The sequence below is a fragment of the Mobula hypostoma genome, chromosome 5 (assembly GCF_963921235.1).
Source record: "Mobula hypostoma chromosome 5, sMobHyp1.1, whole genome shotgun sequence".
In the NCBI taxonomy this organism is placed as follows: Eukaryota; Metazoa; Chordata; class Chondrichthyes; order Myliobatiformes; family Myliobatidae; genus Mobula; species Mobula hypostoma.
This window is the reverse complement of record NC_086101.1, coordinates 141,300,039-141,318,121: the sequence shown is the minus strand read 5'-3', so window position 1 is coordinate 141,318,121 and position 18,083 is coordinate 141,300,039. Positions and strand designations below refer to the sequence as shown.

Below are 18,083 nucleotides of genomic sequence, written 5' to 3'. Positions count from 1 at the left end.
TTGCTGCTGCTGTCAGGAAGAGGGTACAGGCACCTCAGGGCTCACGCCACCAGGTTCAGGAACAGTTATTACCCGCCCCCCCCCCAACCATCAGGCTTTTGAACCAGTGAGGATAACTTCATTAGCCCTATCACTGAACTGTTCCCAAAACTTAATGACTCACTTTCAAGGATTCTTCTCTTCAGCTTATATTCTCAATATTTATTGCTTATTTCCTTTTTTCTTTTCTATTTTCAGATTGCTGTCCTTTGCTCATTGGTTGTGCCCTTCTTGCTGTGTGTGGTATTTCACTGATTCTATTGTGTTTCTTGGATTTACTGTGCATGCCCATAAGAAAACAAATCTCAGCATTGTATATGTACTTTGATAATAAATTTACATTGAATTATTCACATTTGCTCTTGGGTGGTGGGCAAAGTTAGCAAGACTAACATTTATTGGCTAGCCCTGGTTTCTCTTGAAAAGGAGTAGTGAGCAGTTGTCTTCAGCTGCCACAGGCTGTATGCTGACGATGCTCCCAGAACACCTTCAGGAGATGCATGATGTGAACCCAGTGAAGGAACAGGCCCTGCCACCCATATGTGTAAGGACGGTAATCAACAGGAGTTTGCTTCTGTGTTTGACAGGAACACAAACCAATAACCAGAAGAATCAGAAGAAGAGAGAGTGAGCAATTTCAAATTCCTGGGTGTCAGTATCTCTGAGGACCTGACCTAGTTGCAACATATTGATGCAGCTATAAAAATGCAAGACAGAGGCTAAATTTCATTAGGAGTTTGGGAAGATTTGGTTTGTCACCTAAAACACTCAAGAACTTCTACAGATGTGCTGTGAAAAGCATTCTGACTGGCTACATCATCATTTGGTATGGGGGGAGGGACACTGCACAGGATCGAAGGAAGTTGTAAACTTAGTCAGCTCCATCATGGGTATTAGCCTCTGTAGTATCTTCAAGGAGCAGAGCCTCAGAAAGGCGGCGTCCATCAATAAGGACCCCCACCACACAGGACATGCCCTTTTCTCATTGTTACCACCAGGAAGGAGGAACAGTACAGAAGCCTGAAGGTACACACTCAGTGATTCAGAAACAGATTCTCCACTCTGCCATCCGTTTTCTAAATGCACACTACCTCACGACTTTTTAAAAATATATATTTCTCTTTTTTGCATTTCTTATTTTAACATAACTACTTAATATACATAGATATAATTAGTGTAATTTATTTTTTCTATATTTATCATGTATTGCATTGTACTGCTGCCACAAAGTTAACAACTTTCTCTTTCAATATTTTTATTAGTTTCTACATATATGAATACAGAGTACAAGGAGATATATATTATAAATCAAAAAAGATAAAAGAATACCAAAAACATTATATTATAATCATACTTGCAATCACATTACCGTATATTCATGTAAATTAAATTAAATCATAATATTGAAATATAATAATTTTATTATGCAGAAAAAAATCTAAACCCACTACCAAGATCAAAGCTATTTGGTAAAGAAAGAAAAAAGGAAAAAAAATCCTTATCATAAAGTGAAATACGTTATTAGCCACCATTTGTACTTTAACAGCAAATCAAAGGTTTTGAAAATAGTTCAAAAATGGTAACAACTTTCAGAACATGTGCCAGTGATATTAAACCTGATTCTGATTCTTCTGGAAAGGCAAGTACCAATGTTATTTCTGTGGGATTGTTCACAAAGGTCAAACTGCATATGAACAATTGTTTTCCACCCTAATGAACAAGAAGGGTTTTTATTTATTAAAATGAAAATTTACATTAAATCTGTTTTAAGGAAATAAATTTACATAATTATATTTAAATTGTCCAACTTTTATTGGAGAATTCAGACTCTAGTCTCTGGATTATTCCTATTTTGTGTCCTAATCAGTCATATTGTGCTGTTGAGAAGTTCTCCATGCCAGCTGAACTATTTTTTTGTGCCTATATGTTGGTTTTATTTTCAAACTTAAAAATGCAAGGCTTGTTACTATTATAAATTTTAAATGCAAATGAAACTATCATGTGCATTTTGTTATGCTTGTGGCAAATTGGATGTGGGGGCCAGTTTGAACTCTGACCATAATTTGTAAATTAAAATAGAACTACCCATGATTTTGATTAAAATATTTTTAAATAATTGAATTAAGAATTGCTAAACTTTTCAAAAAACTATTATATATTTATTCATTCCAAGAGTTTGACTCTGAAGAATTTTATATCCTTCTGGATAGTTAGTCACCCAGGATTTTAAGCAAAAAATAGTTTCATCTATTGTTTTTTTTAATTGAGATACAGTGCAGAATAGGGCCTTTCGGATCTTCGAGTTGCACCGCCCAGTAATCCTAGCCTTATCATAGGACAATTTATAGTGACCAATTAACCTACTAAAAGACTAACCAGTACACTTTTTTAAAAATATAATTTTTATTGAATTTTCAAAATGAATACATGAAAAGATAGTGTCTACCCTCCCCACTCCCCTTAACCCTCCCCCCCCCATATATAGTCCTACCTAAAAAAGAAGAGAAAAAGAAGAAGAACCGCCTGGGTATTGGAAGGTTTCCACATGCTCCATGGAGTTCAAAATAAATTTGGTATACTTATTCGTTACTTTCCCCAAGGGACCAAGATCTTTATCGGAGCACTTAAATATGCCATCCTATCTTTTGTAAATAGGGGCGCCAAATATTCAGAAATGTTACATATTTATCTCTTAAATTATAAGTAATTTTTTCGAGTGGAACAGAACTAGCCATTTCATTATTCCAACGATTCATACTTAAACACGAATCAGATTTCCAAGTAACTGCTATAGTCTTCTTAGCTACTGCCAATGCAATTTTTATAAATTCTTTCTGATATTTATTCAATTTAAGTTTTGGCTTTATCCCTTCAATATCACCTAATAGAAATAATACAAGGTTATGTGGAAGTTGAGTTCCAGTAATTTGTTCCAAAACAGACTTATTCCTTTTACAATGGACAATCAACTTTTATATAATTGGTACCAAAAAGGGATTAAATTTATAGGAGATTGTTATGAACGAGGTATATTGATGTCATTTGAACAATTAAAGGATAAATATAAAATATCAAATAATACTTTCTTTTGTTACCTTCAATTAAGGGCTTACTTAAAAGGTAAGCTGGGTCAAACAATGTTTTTGCCAAAACCTAATGAAATTGAAACTTTAATTCAAAAAGAGAAAATTAAAAAATTTATTTCTTGTATGTATAATTTGATTCAAGAACAGACAATTAAACAAGGAATCCATAAGTCAAAACAAAAATGGGAAACCGATCTGAATATTAATATTGATGAAACAAATTGGTCAAGACTCTGTCTTGACAGTATGACAAATACAATAAATGTTCGACTTAGATTAGTACAATATAATTTTTTACACCAATTATATATCACACCACAAAAAATAAATAGATTAAATTCAAATCTATCCGATAAATGCTTTCGGTGTAATCAAGAAATTGGTACTTTTTTACATTCTACTTGGTCTTGTTTTAAAATTCAACCTTTTTGGATAAATTTAAGAGTCTTATTGGAACCAGTACACATTTGAACTGTGGGAGGAACCCAGAGCACCCAGAGGAAACCCTTGTGGTCATAGGGAGAAAGTACAAACTCCATATAGGCAGCAGTGGGAATAGATCCCAGGTTGCCTGTACTGGAAAGTGTTGTGCTAATCACTACGCTACCATGCTGCCCCATTTTAGCTTGCATGTTGTGCTGTTAATCATATTATACAATTTTTTTTTTGTTAAATACTCTTAAGTAGAAGCTGCAGTGATTCAGCCTGCAAAATAATTGCTGCAAATCTGTGGGTGTTCCATCAGTCCTAAAATTGGCTCAAATATTCAGACATCTGGATTTTTGTAATGCATTTAATCAGGTACTACACAAGGGTGTCGCATAAAATAAAGGGTTTATAGGATTGGGCATAATATTTAGGAGAAATTGATGAATAGTTCAGAAAATTGAGAATAAATTAAACGTGCCTTCTTCATGTAATCTACTCAAGTTTAATGACAGTTTGTTTAAGTGACTTTAGTATATTTACTTATAATAAACCAAAAATGTCCCTGTTTAATGCAATCAAATTCTTGACATCCTCACTGAGAAAATTAATTATTGGTCTGTTCAAGTGCCTGCAGTTTATAAATGGAAAATTGTTCTCTTTGCTAAATATGGAATCCTCAGAAACAAGCTGCCAGCTCAGAACTTTGTTGAACTATCTCATTACCTATATACAGTTTAAATGTGCTGGAGCCAAGCGATCTGTGCTTGTAATACGGCAGGCAGGCAGTTGTAATAGGAACTAGAAGGATTCTGAATGGATATTGCGTGGTTGTTATGTATTATAAGGCAAGTCAGTGATACCTGGTTAGATGTATCTGCACCCCAGATATTTGAACTTTGGTGAAAATAACTAGAAGACTGAAGCTTCTTTCCTTTCGCGCAAGTCTTCACTGGATGGTCAGAGAAAGAACTGAACTGTTTTGAGTTCTCTCTCACAGCGGTCTGAAGTTGGCTCCTTGAAGGATGTGTAGAGTATTTGGCTAAACTCTGTTTATACTTGTACTTACCATGGCTATGATTAAGGAAGGTTTTATATTCGTCCCTTCCTTTATTTTTGTTGGCATAAAACACAACAGGGGGAAAATGTGGTTGCCAGATGCAAAATGTTTCAAGGCAGATGAATGTCAATAATGAATACATACCCACCTATATTAAGTGTTTGTGACCTGAGATAATTTCTGCTCAATCAAGTTTTCAGCTGGAGCTTCTCTCAGCCTTTAAAGGAACAGTGGTGCAGCTCAAATCTTAGAAGGGCCGGTTTATGTGCTTTGAGAGATTAGTTCTGCTTCATCTTTATTTGCATAGTTTAGCCGACCCTTTACTTGAACCTGGGAGTCTGTCTCCATCTATCTCCAGTCAGATGTCTCCGGACTATCTCAGCGAGGCTCCCCCATTTCACTTCCCATTGGCTGCTTATGTACTGCGCCTACTGATGAATGCATGCTTTCCATTCTCATATTACCATAGTTACGCAATCTAGATGAAATATCAAGTTCTATTTGGTAACAGGCTCTCAAAGTTTTGTTCCACATACACCATTTGTGTAACGTTCATAAATTGGGTCAACCTTCCCAGTATACTTGCTTTAAGTCAATTGAAAAGTGCTTCTGAGCAAACTTTTTCCAGTGTCTAAATTGGTAAAACAGCATTGGACCTTACTACCCCTTCAGCTTGCTTGCCATTCAACAAGATCATGGGTGACCTTTAAACTCATCTACTTACTTACCTGACCCCCATTTCCTCTCATTTTTAATGCTCAAAAATCTCAGCTATGACTAAGTACACACATTCCTCTGAGGTTGAGAATTCAAAGGTTTCACAGCCTCTTTCTCTTTCCTAAAAGCCAGCTACTTATCATGAGACTCTAGTCTCCAGTTCTAGATGCCCAGCTGTGGAAAACAAACTACCAGTATTTATCCCTTTACACCTCAGGACCTTGTACTGCACAAGGAGATCATGCTTCAGAATATTCTGAGAATATGCCTTCAGCAGTTAACTGTTCCAGAGCTTTCCTCAAAGTTGGTATGGAATCATCCAAAAATAAATTTTAAAATGGTGGAGTGGGGGCGGGGTGGGTTTGGAAGCAGTTCTTTAAATTGTATTAATCGGCTTAATCGGCCTTTTCTACTTGTTAAGGGAGAGACTGACAGATGAGAGCAACTCTAATAAGAGCAAGTTCTGCAGACTTAAAGCAGCAATTTGTTACATAATAGGTGCACAGAGAGTTCCTGGGGTTACAGAAGACCAGACATAAAAATCTGACTTTACACAAATTCTCCCAAACGATAATCTCAGGTGCATTACTTGGATCTCTTCATTGGGATATACAAGACAGATCACCCATTGAAACAGCGGATGCCTTTTCTAAAGTCTCCTTCTTGTAATATCAAGCATGAACCAAATCTACTTTTGTTAGCACATGGTTTATTTTACTAAACTGACAATTGCTTTTTGTTGTTCAATCCCATCCCTATCCTGTCACTACCTGGGCTGCTTCAGACAAACAGTTGTTATCATTCGCTCCCACCACCTATAATGACAATCTGGAATCAGAATCAGGTTTACTATCAAAGTCAAAGCACACTGATTATCGAAGTATGTATAGAGTGTCCAGTCCTGGAAGTTATCTTCCTCACAGACTTTCACAACATAAAGAAGAACCATGCAACCAACCAGTTCAAAGAAAAACATCAAACAGCAAACCACCCTCTCCCCATGTGCAGAAAAATTTTGTGCAAACAGCAACAAGAAACAAGTATAACGCTCAAAACCAAAAGGCATATTTCAGTTCATTTTAGCTCAGTGTTCATTATCTGCAGGCTGCCCTGATTCAAAAATCGGCTAAAAGTAGTAACTAAAGTCAACGACCAGAACTGGAACCAGTGAAATTCCACAATCTACCTTTTGCAAATCGGTTGTTAAGAAATATCAAGGTGAAACATTTCACTTAATGATCTTGGGGGGGGGGCGGGGCGGGGGGAGGTTGTTCGTTTCCGACTTAAAAGGAAACCCAGTTTATGGGCAACTCTGGAGAATGGAATTCTGTATAGTTTGAGGACCCCTGAAAATCTCAGTAAAAGATGTTGCTTATGTGGGATTGAAGACTGTCAATTTAAAAACGCTGTCGTGAAAAAAAAAATCGTTGTACCAAACAGTTGAACAGCAATTGTTTGGAACATGTGGCCCTAATGTTACTGCAGCTCCAAGTGTAGGCATTTTCTCTGGATATGAAGCATTTAAGGCATAATTTCATACCTTTTTTGTAAGGACGTTGAATGAAATTGAGAAAGCAGATGGAAAATATTTCCTTGTGTAGGACAGGGGGTATGACCTTAAAGTAGATAGGGACAATTCAGAAGTTGAGAAATACTTTACTCAATGGATGATAAAAGATGGAACACCTTCCTACAGAAACTCAATCAGATTTTTTAATCGATCAGTTTTTTGCTAGCTGATTATTTTAGACTTTATAAGGAGTTCCAATCTTCCCAAGATGGGCAGTGAGTCATTGTTGGAGTATATTGTTGAATATTGTAGGATATGTTAATAAAAACAGATTACAATACTGCAAAACAGAACCAGAATCAGGTTTAATATCGCTGGCATACATTGTGAAAACCTATAAATTACAATAAGAAGTGCAGTATATATTAAAAAAGTTAAGTAATGCAAAAAGAGCAAAAAAAATGGTGAGGTAGTTCATTGTCCATTTCGAAATCTGACGGCGGAGGGGAAGAAGCTGCTCCTGAATTGTTGAATGTATGTGTTCATGCTCCTGTACCTTCTCGATGGTAGCAGTGAGAAGAAGGCATGTCCTGGGTGATGGGGGTTCTTAATGATGAATATCGTCTTTCTGAGGCATCGCCTTCCGAAGGTGTCCAGGATGCTCCGGAAGCTGGTGCCCATGATGGAGCTGGCTGAGTTTGCAACTTTCTGCAGCTTTTTCCAATGGCCTCTCCAAGCCTGACGGTGATGCAACCGGTTAGAATTATCTCCACTGTACATCTGTAGAAACTTGAGAGAGTCTTTGGAGATATAACAAGTCTCCTCAACCTCCTAATGAAATATAGCCACTGTCATGCCTTCTTTATAATTTCATTAATATGTCGGGCCTAGTGTAGATCTCTAGAGATATTGACACCCAGGAACTTGAAACTGCTCACCCTTTCCACTGTTAATCCCTTGGTGTGTGTTCCCTTGACTTCCCCTTCCTGAAGTCCAAAATCAACTCCTTGGTCTTACTGACATTGAATGCAAGGTTGTTATTGCGACACCTCTCAACCAACTGATCTATCTCGCTCCTGTATGCCACCTCATCACTATTTGAAACTTTGCCAACAATAGTTGTGTTATCGACAAAGTTAAGACGGCATTTGGGCTGTGCCTGGTCACATAACTGTGGGTGTAGACAGAGTAGAACAGTGCACCAAGCAAAAGCCAAATGAGAAATTCGGAGTGAAAAACAGAAAATAACCAAAATTTAATGTAACACACACAAAATGCTGGAGGAACCTGGCAGGCCAGGCAACACTTATGGAAAAGAGTACAGTTGCCATTTTGGGCTAAGACCGTTCTGCAGGGACTCAAGAAAAATTGAGCTTGTTCAACATCTGGAATCAGATTAAATTTTTAGCCCTTTTCTGAGCCATTGCAGCAGTCACTATTTCTAAATTAATGCAACAGTTGGTAGAATCTTACATCACAAAGTCAGGCTAATTGTCTCAGCTCTGACTTTATAGTCTTTGGTCAGAGGGCAGTAGGTTCAGGTTACTCTAGAGATATTACCATTAGAATCCAGCCATTCATCTTGGTGCAGTGGTGCATTATCAGAGGAACTGTATCTTAAGTGAGATGTTAATCCAAATCAGTAACCTTGATTAATGTCATTTAAAACTAATTTGCTGCTCAATATCATGTTACTGTTTGTGTAATCTTGCATTGTATAAATGGCTGCTGCATTTTCTCAATTACTGTCTCAACTTGGCTGTGAAACACAGAGATGGCAAGAAAGTCGAGCCTTTCATTAACTGGTCCAGCTGCACTTCGTGATCTACATGAGCTCCTCTACCATTCCTCTGATCAGCTCAACATCAAATATTATTCTATTCTTTTCACTCATGTTTATCCAAAGCAGGAATATTTTTCTACCAAATTACAGTAAGTAGAGGAGCATTCCACAATACTGTACATTCTTGTTAAATAATGTGTATCAATATCCCTTATCGTAGCAACCACTTTAAGAATTAGCTACACTTTAATCTGGAGGGACTTGAAGTACTGTGCTCAGTTCTGGTCACCTCACTATAGGAAGGATGTGGAAACTATAGAAAGGGTGCAGAGGAGATTTACAGGGATGTTGCCTGGATTGGGGAGCATGCCTTATGAGAATAGGTTGAGTGAACTCGGCCTTTTCTCCTTTTCTCCTTGGCGGAGGATGAAAGGTGACCTAATAGAGTTGTATAAGATGTTGAGAGGCATTGATCATGTGGATAGTCAGAGGCTTTTTCCAAGGGCTAAAATGGCTGGCATGAGAGGGCACAGTTTTAAGGTGCTTGGAAGTAGATACAGAGGAGATGTCAGGGGTAAGTTTTTTACGCAGAAAGTGGTGAGTGCGTGGAATGGGCTGCCAGCAACGGTGGTGGAGGCAGATACGATAGGGTCTTTTAAGAGACTTCTGGGCAGGTACATGGAGCTTAGAAAAATAGAGGGCTATAGGTAACCCTAGGTAATTTCTAAGGTAAGTACATGTTCGGCACAGCTTTGTGGGCCAAAGGGCCTGTATTGTGCTGTAGGTTTTCTATGTTTCTATGACTTGAGGTCACTGGATAATTATAGACAGGAGAGTAGACTATTTGAACCCTGTGGACATTACACCATTCAAACATATCATAGCTAATCTCAGCACCACCACTCCGCACTAACTTCAAAGCCGAAACTATACGCAACACCTATTGATCTCTATATTAAATTACTATGTCAAGTTTCTTGTTTACCTTAACAGTTTTAAATTATATTTATTTATATATAAAATATTTAAATTAAATAACTAGTGCAAAAGTAACAATACAAAAAAAGTAGTAAGGTAGTTAGTGTCCATGGGTTCAAAGTCCATTCAGAAATCTGATTGTGGAGGGGAAGAAGCTGTTCCTGAATTATTGTGTGTGAATCTTCAGGTACCAATGAGAAGAAGACATGTCCTGGGTGATGGGGGTCCTCAGTGATGGATGCCCTCATTTGAGGCGTCACTCCTTGAGGATGACCTTGGTACTACAGAGGCTAGTGCCCATGATGGAGCTGACTAAATTTGCAATTCTCTGCAGCTTATTTCAATCCTGTGCAATAGCCGCCGATATCAGATGGTGACGCAGCCAGTTAGAATGCTCTCCATGATTCATCTGAAGAAATTTGCGAGTCTTTGGTGACATACCAAATCTCCTCAAACTCCTAATGAAATATAGCCACTCTCGTGCCTTCTTTGTAGCTGCATCGATAGGCTGGGCTCAGATGATGACACCCAGAAACTTGAAATTGCTCACTGTTGAAGATCATAGGATTTCCACAAACAATTGCTCTCGAGTTTCTATGATCTTTTACCCTGCTTTGGGCAATCATGCTAATTTTCTCTCTTAACCTGGAAGAGATTATTTCCCATGGTATGCTCCAGATTCTGGTTTGATGGTACAACAGTATCTAGCTGCTACTGAAGTTATGTTTAACATGAAATAGTTCAGTAGGCAGCTCGAGATGCTGGTAACTGGCTGTTAAATGAGATTAATGCAATAGCTTTGGAGGGAAGTTAACTGAGTCCAAGTCAATTAAAAAAGAAAACTCTGAGTCATTCTGTATCCTGGCATTTTTATGAAGAATATTTTGCATCAATAACAAGACAAACACTTTGAAGCAGTGATACTTGATTGATGCGCAGGAAGTACACATCTTATAGATGCAAAAATACATTAGTCTGGCATCTACTTTTAGGAACTGTATACAATTTCTTATGTGTAACTCATACATATCACTGTGTCACCTTATGCTGCTCAAGGGTATGAGGTGATCATTTAAAGAGTTTTAAAAACTCACCTGGAAAGTTGTAATTTGTAAATATTTAACTCAGTTAGCATTTTTTACAAACTCATCAGCATAATTTTTACGAGACCCCATGTATCAAGTGTGTCTGATTTACTAAAAAAATTAAACTATATAGTTTTATCCATTGGCAGTTTGATCTATTTATAATGTATTATGGACTGCAATGAAAAAGAAGTGAATATATACAGTATATAGCAATGCCTGTATTTTGGTTGAAAATTTGTTTTAGTTACATATCGCTATACTGTACCTGCCAATTCTAACACTCATCTTTTCTGGATGTACTGATTCCTCATCCTGTGCTTTCCTCCAGGTTTGAACTTGAACTACAGACAGATACACAATAAAACATAGTTGCCATATTTTAACAGGACATTCAATTCAGTAATAGCAGCTTGATACAGTAACATAGAACATAAAACAGTACAGCACAGTACAGGCCCTTCGGCCAACAATGTTGTGCCGACCCTTAAACCCTGCCTCCCATATAACCCCCCCATGTTAAATTCCTCCATATGCCTGTCTAGTAGTCTCTTAAATTTCACTAGTGTATCTGTCTCCACCACTGACTCAGGCAATGCATTCCACGCACCAACCACTCTCTGAGTAAAAAACCTTCTTCTATTATCCCCCTTGAACTTCCCACCCCTTACCTTAAAGCCATGTCCTCTTGTATTGAGCAGTGGTGCCCTGGGGAAGAGGCACTGGCTGTCCACTCTATCTATTCCTTTTAATATCTTGTATACCTTTATCATGTCTCCTCTCATCCTCCTTCTCTCCAAAGAGTAAAGCCCTAGCTCCCTTAATCTCTGATCATAATGAATATACTCTCTGAACCAGACAGCATCCTGGTAAATCTCCCCTGTACCCTTTCCAATGCTTCCACATCCTTCCTATAGTGAGGCAACCAGAACTGGACACAGTACTCCAAGTGTGGCCTAACCAGAGTTTTATAGAGCTGCATCATTACCATACGTCTCTTAAACTCTATCCCTTGACTTATGAAAGCTAATACCCCATAAGCTTTCTTAACTACCCTATCTACCTGTGAGGCAACTTTCAGGGATCTGTGGACATGTACCCCCAGATCCCTCTGCTCCTCCACACTACCAAGTATCCTGCCATTTACTTTGTACTCTGCCTTGGAGTTTGTCCTTCCAAAGTGTACCACCTCACACTTCTCCGGGTTGAACTCCATCTGCCACTTCTCAGCCCACTTCTGCATCCTATCAGTGTCTCTCTGCAATCTTTGACAATCCTCTACACTATCCACAGCACCACCAACCTTTGTGTCCTCTGTAAACTTGCCAACCCACCCTTCTACCCCCACATCCAGGTCATTAATAAAAATTATGAGAAGTAGAGGTCCCAGAACCGATCCTTGTGGGACACCATTAGTCACAATCCTCCAATCTGAATGTACTCCCTCCACCACGACCCTCTGCTTTCTGCAGGCAAGCCAATTCTGAATCCACCTGGCCAAACTTCCCTGGATCCCATGCCTTCTGACTTTCTGAATAAGCTTACCATGTGGAATATTGTCAAATGCCTTACTAAAATCCATGTAGATCACACCCACTGCACTACCCTCATCTATATGCCTGGTCACCTCCTCAGAGAACTCTATCAGGCTTGTTAGACATGATCTGCCCTTCACAAAGCCATGCTGAATGTCCCTGATCAGACCATGATTCTCTAAATGCCCACAGATCCTATCTCTAAGAATCTTTTCCAACAGCTTTCCCACCACAGACGTAAGGCTCACTGGTCTATAATTGCCCAGACTACCCCTTCTACCTTTTCTGAAAAAGGGGACAACATTCTCCTCCCTCCAGTCCTCCGGTACCATTCCCGTGGACAACAAGAACATAAAGATCCTAGCCAGAGGCTCAGCAATCTCTTCCCTCGCCTCGTGGAGCAGCCTAGGGAATACTCCGTTAGGCCCCAGGAAATTATCCGTCCAATGTATTTTAACAACTCCAACACCTCCTCTCCCTTAATATCAACATGCTCCAGGACATCAACCTTACTCATATTGTCCTCACCGTCATCAAGTTCCCTCTCATTGGTGGATACCGAAGAAAAGTATTCACTGAGGACCTCGCTCACTTCCACCGCCTCCAGGCACATCTTCCCACATTTATCTCTAAAACAAGAACACAAGACAGAAGCAAGACCAGGTTACTAGGCCCCAGGCCTCAATCTCCTCCCTCCCCCCCCCCCACCATTTATGTGATCTATACTGGTCTCAATTCCACTTCTGTTAACTCTCCATAAGTCTCAATTCCTTGATCTTTCAGATATTTACTATATCTATTCAACTGGGAATATCATCAATTGGTTAATATTAAAGATCACTTTGAACAAATAGAGAGAAGTGGCGATATTTTGGCGTGGAACTCTAGAATTCAGGAATTAAGACCAAACACTGACAATGCATTGCAGATAAGGCAGCATTCATGGAGAGAATAAGTGTTTCCCCTCTGCCATCAGATTTCTTAACAGTTCATGACTATCTCACTATTTTGTCGTCTTTTCACATGTTTTAAATATGTTGTAATTTACAGTAACATCTATGTATTGCACTGTACTGCTGTTGCAAAACAACAAATTTCATGACATGTGAACACCTTTTTGAATGTGAACACCTCATTGTCCATTTGAACAAATTGCAGCTCTTGGGTCTTAGTAATGAGTTCAGTAATTTCAGATCACCAGCTTTTCCTGCTTGTGCCAGAATTGGCCAGTTCTGATGTATGGTCAGCATTTCCTCTCTCCACAGATGCGGCCTCGTTTGTTGAGCATTACCATTGTTCTCTCATTTCAGATTTTCAGCAGCAGCTGTGTTCCGCATGTCACATTCCTGGCACGGCTTGCTTTCTGCTACACTGATTTACGCATTCTCCAGTTATATCAGCTCTCATTGGCATGGTGGAGACCAAGAATGTCCAGTTAACACAGTAATGCTCTGAGTGTTGCTCTTCAACCTGGTTTTTTTTTTGGAATAAATACTTCTCCATTCCTCCTCTCTGCAACTTAAAATGCACCTTTACCTCTTTCATATTTACTCTTGTAATGTAGGATCATTAACCCCTTTTTATCTCAACAGTTGACACCTGCCCTGCTTCTACTCATCATTTTCAAAGTACATTTATTGTCAAAGTATTTATACATCATACAACCCTGAGATTCATCTCCTTCCTGGCAGCCCCAAAACAAGAAACCCAGAAGAACCTAGTAAAAAAAAGACCAACAAACACCCAAAGCACAGAGAGCGAGAGAGAGAGAGAGAGAGAAACACAAACAGTGCAACCAATAATATCAAGCAACAGCGTTCAGATTGAAAGGGAGTCCATAGACATGAAACCTGGAGCAGACCCACAGCCTCAGCTTCAGTTCAACACACACCGGAGCAAAACGTCTGTATTTGTTTCCGATTTCAGTGTGTTGTTGTTGCTTTCCAGAATGTGGACCTCGTTAAGGGCGTACAGCAATAATGTAGAGATGTTAGAGCCCTGATTTCAAGGGCTCCTGAGTCGGAGGAACACTGGTTACTTAAGGTTGTCATAGCCAGAGTTGGAAGTGGGGATAAGCTCCCATTACCTATTGAATGCTCCCAATGTGTGCGTCTCAAATAGCCTCTGACAACCAAGTCCAGGTCCTGACTTTCATGAGTGACTTAGCTACTAAGCACAGCAGAACCATTTTTACTGACAGGAGAAGAGGAAAAGGCCGATTACTGGTGCCTTAAAACCAGTCGCTTTGGGTAGGTGGGGCTCATCAGCCGTGGTTGACAGCTCACCTAGGAGAAGGAAAACTCTGATCTCAAACCTCCACTGCGTTGTGACTCTACCCACTCATGGAGAAGGCTTTGGGAGTAAACTCCAAGGAAATATCTGGAGCTGGAGTCCCTAAGGCAGTCCTACATTGAGTTCAGTACTGACTCGCAACTCCTGTGATGGTGCGGGTGCCAAACTGTTTTGCTTTCTTTTGCTTGTTTGGATTCATGAGCTGCATGAAGAGGGGGAGCCTGTTTCATGGGCAACAGCTTGCTCTCCCTATTGTACTGCTGCAGCTTGTGTATCCTGTAGAGCTAGGACACAATATCCATGGTCGACCTTGACCGACTGAGGGCCTCAGAGGAACACTTGCATCCTCACTGGATACAGGGTTGGAGATGGAAATAAGAGCAAGAATGTAATGCTGAGGCTTTATAAGGCATTGATCAGACCACACTTGTAGTATTGTGAGCAGTTTTGAGCCCCTTGTCTAAAAACAGGTGTTGACATTGGAGTGTGTCCAGAGGAGGTTCACGAGAATGATTCTGGGAATGAAAGTATTAACATAAGAGGAGTGTTTAATGGCTCTTGGCCTGTACTTGCTGCAGTTTAGAAGAATGAGGGAGGATCTCATTGAAACCAATTGAATATTGAAAACCCTAGATAACATGGATATGGAAAGGGTGTTTCCAATAGTGGGTGGGTTTTGGACCAGAGGACACAGCCTCAGAATAGAGGAACATCTATTTAGAGCAGCGATGAGGAGGAATTTCTTAAGCCAGCGAGTGGATGAATCTGTGGAATTCATTACTAAGGTTGGGTGCGGATGCTAAGTCATTCAGTATATTCAAAGCAGAAGTTGAAGGTTCTTGATTAGTTAGAGCACCAAAGGATATGGGGAGAAGGCATGAGAATGGGGTTGAAAGGGATAATAATCAGCCAGGAAGGAATGTACGAGCAGACTTGAAGGGTTGAATGGTCTAATTCTGCTTCTATATCTTGTGGTCTAAATATTAAAAGCCTGAGAAAGAATAGAGCAACAACACCTCAAAGGCATATGGCAACAACTTATTCCCAATGGCATGAGTACTTTCAGTTCTTGAGTTTAGGTAATCCTTCCTTCAAGGGTTCCTTTCCACTTCTGCCCCCTCCTACTATTCTTCCAATTGTCCTGCACCTCCCACTTCTGTGCCCATTCCGTCAGTTACATCCCACAAATCCCTACCTCCTGGTTCCATCCATCAACTACACACACAGTTAATCTTCAAGCTCCCCCACCCTCCTCCCTATCTTATTCTGGTTCCACCTGCACCTCACCTCTCTTCCTATACTTTCTATTAGCACTTCCTTTACGTATCAGACTCGAGCACTAGTAGCCTTTTGTGTTCTGCTTATCTCTATCTAGCAGCTATCTCCAACATTCCATTCCTCTACCCCCCCCAGCCTCCTCCATCTGCCTCTCTTCTTCCCCTCGCTTTGCCTCCAACTATCATTAATTTGCTCTTCTCTCCCAATTCCCCCTCCCCTAACCTGGCATAATCTGCCCATCATTCTTGCACTCTTGCTTGGTCTGCCATTTACGTGGAACCCCTGTCTCACCACTTCCCTTCTTTTTATGCTGGCTATCTCCCTTTTTCACTCAGTCCTGATGCAGGATTGTGACTGAAATTGTCAACAATTCCTTTCCTCCCTCAAATGTGGTCAACTTGCTGAGTTCTTCCAGGAAATAACACGTTGCTCCATATTCCAGTGTCTGCAGTTTCTTGTGTCTTCTAGGAAAGAATATTACTGAGCTAAAACTTCAGTGGGCATTTGGTGGCATTCTAATATCACTAAAAACTTTGTAGTCCCAATACTAGAGAAAATTTGGAGTTCATCTGACAACCCGTTAAAACAATTTTGCTTGTGAAAAGAAAATGAGTATATTTATAAAACATTTATTTTTAGTTATAATTTTAGGAAGAGCTTCTCTAATTGATTCATTAAGTAGAGAATTCCTTTGATCACTCAAGATCCTCTGGCCAACATGCAAAAGAATATTTTTAGCCATAGAGCAATCCTGTCAGATTTTTTTTAAAGCACTTTAAACATTTGGAAGAGGTTTTTGAATGTTTTGTAACACTCAGATCTAAAAGCAATAACATCTAATACTCTTCTAAACCACAGGAGCATTGCTTTCATGGTTTATGGTTAAACCTGCCAATTCTTGCATATTGAAAGCACAAGTTGGACCTTAAAATCAGAATAAAGAAAGCTTTGTAAAATGTTTTCTTTGGTGTATTGAATGTGTAATTTTGTTAAAAAAAATCTCAAGTAGTTGTAAGATATTTCTCAAAATTAAGGTAAAAATCTACAACAAAATTTGGGTGTATTTCTCGAATCATAGGCTGGCTGTTGGTGTCTCTACAGCACAAGGCTGGCTTCCAGAATACTGCCATTCTGAGGAGATAGAGGGCACTTGGTTGGGGGATTGCCCAGTGGTGCAGTGCTAGCCGGAACGCACCGGAGCGCGTCTGACACATCTTTAAGGAAAAAGCCAAGATAAACAAGCTAATTAATTAGGTGCTGCCCAGGGTGATTTGAGTATCTCAGAAACAGCTGATCTCCTGGGATTTTTATGCATAATAGACTCTGGAGTTTACAAAAAATGGTGCCATAAACAAAAAAAAAATCCAGCGAGTGGCTGTTCTGTGAGGGAAAACATCTTGTTAAATCCACTGGCTGGATGTTTTTTTGTTTATGGCATACTCAAGTTTCTGAGATACTCAAATCACCCTGGGTGGCGCCTAATTAATTAGCTTGTTTATTTCGGCTTTTTTCTTAAAGATGTGCCCGACGCACTCTGGTGCGCTCCAGCTAGCACTGCACCACTGGGATTGCCTAAGTGTTTCTTGCCAAGAAATTAAACCAAGGCTGAATGGATTTTGTTAGTGAAGCTGCTGCTTCCAGCAGGACTCTGCGATGCAATGGACACAGGAAAACAAACATGAATTCCCTTATCAATATCAACTCAATGGAAAGTTTGGACAAGACCGGCCATGGCTTCCTGAAGCAATATTGATAAAGTCATACAGTGCACTGTTCTTAATGAACAATTCAGGCATCAAGTTCAGGGTGAGCAGGTTCAAAATGTATTGAGAAATCATGAGAACCTGCTACCCAGCTGATTACTTTGCTCAGATAGCTTCATCATCTCCTCAACATTTAAAACCACTTCCTGAATTCGTATATTGGTTGTATTACATTTGCTAGTAATGAATGTGCTAAATTAGCAAACCTATCAAGTGAGTTTGATCAATTAAGTTATATGGGGCAGAATGGGAAAATTATCTCATTTTATTCTTAGAGGTTTTAAAAATGTCGATAATGTTCCCTTTGGTTGCTATTTTCCCCTCTTTTGTCTTTTCCGTATGTGCATCGACTCAAGTTCATCTGTTTTCATTTTCAAGTATACCTCTGATTTCTTTTCATTTATTTGTACTTGGAAGTACATCAAGTTGGAGAGTAATGGTCCCTGTTTTGATGAAGGGCCTCAGAACTGAAAAGTTAACACTGCATCTCTCTCCACAGATGCTGCCTGACCTGGTGAGTACTTCCTGCAC

The 18,083-nt window shown here is 39.5% G+C and overlaps 1 protein-coding gene across 1 annotated transcript in view; it reads left to right on the top strand.

Annotated features, from left to right (window-relative positions):
- Nucleotides 1-18,083, top strand: part of megf10 (multiple EGF-like-domains 10) — a 174,420-nt gene that overhangs the window by 22,691 nt on the left and 133,646 nt on the right. The window lies entirely within an intron of this gene.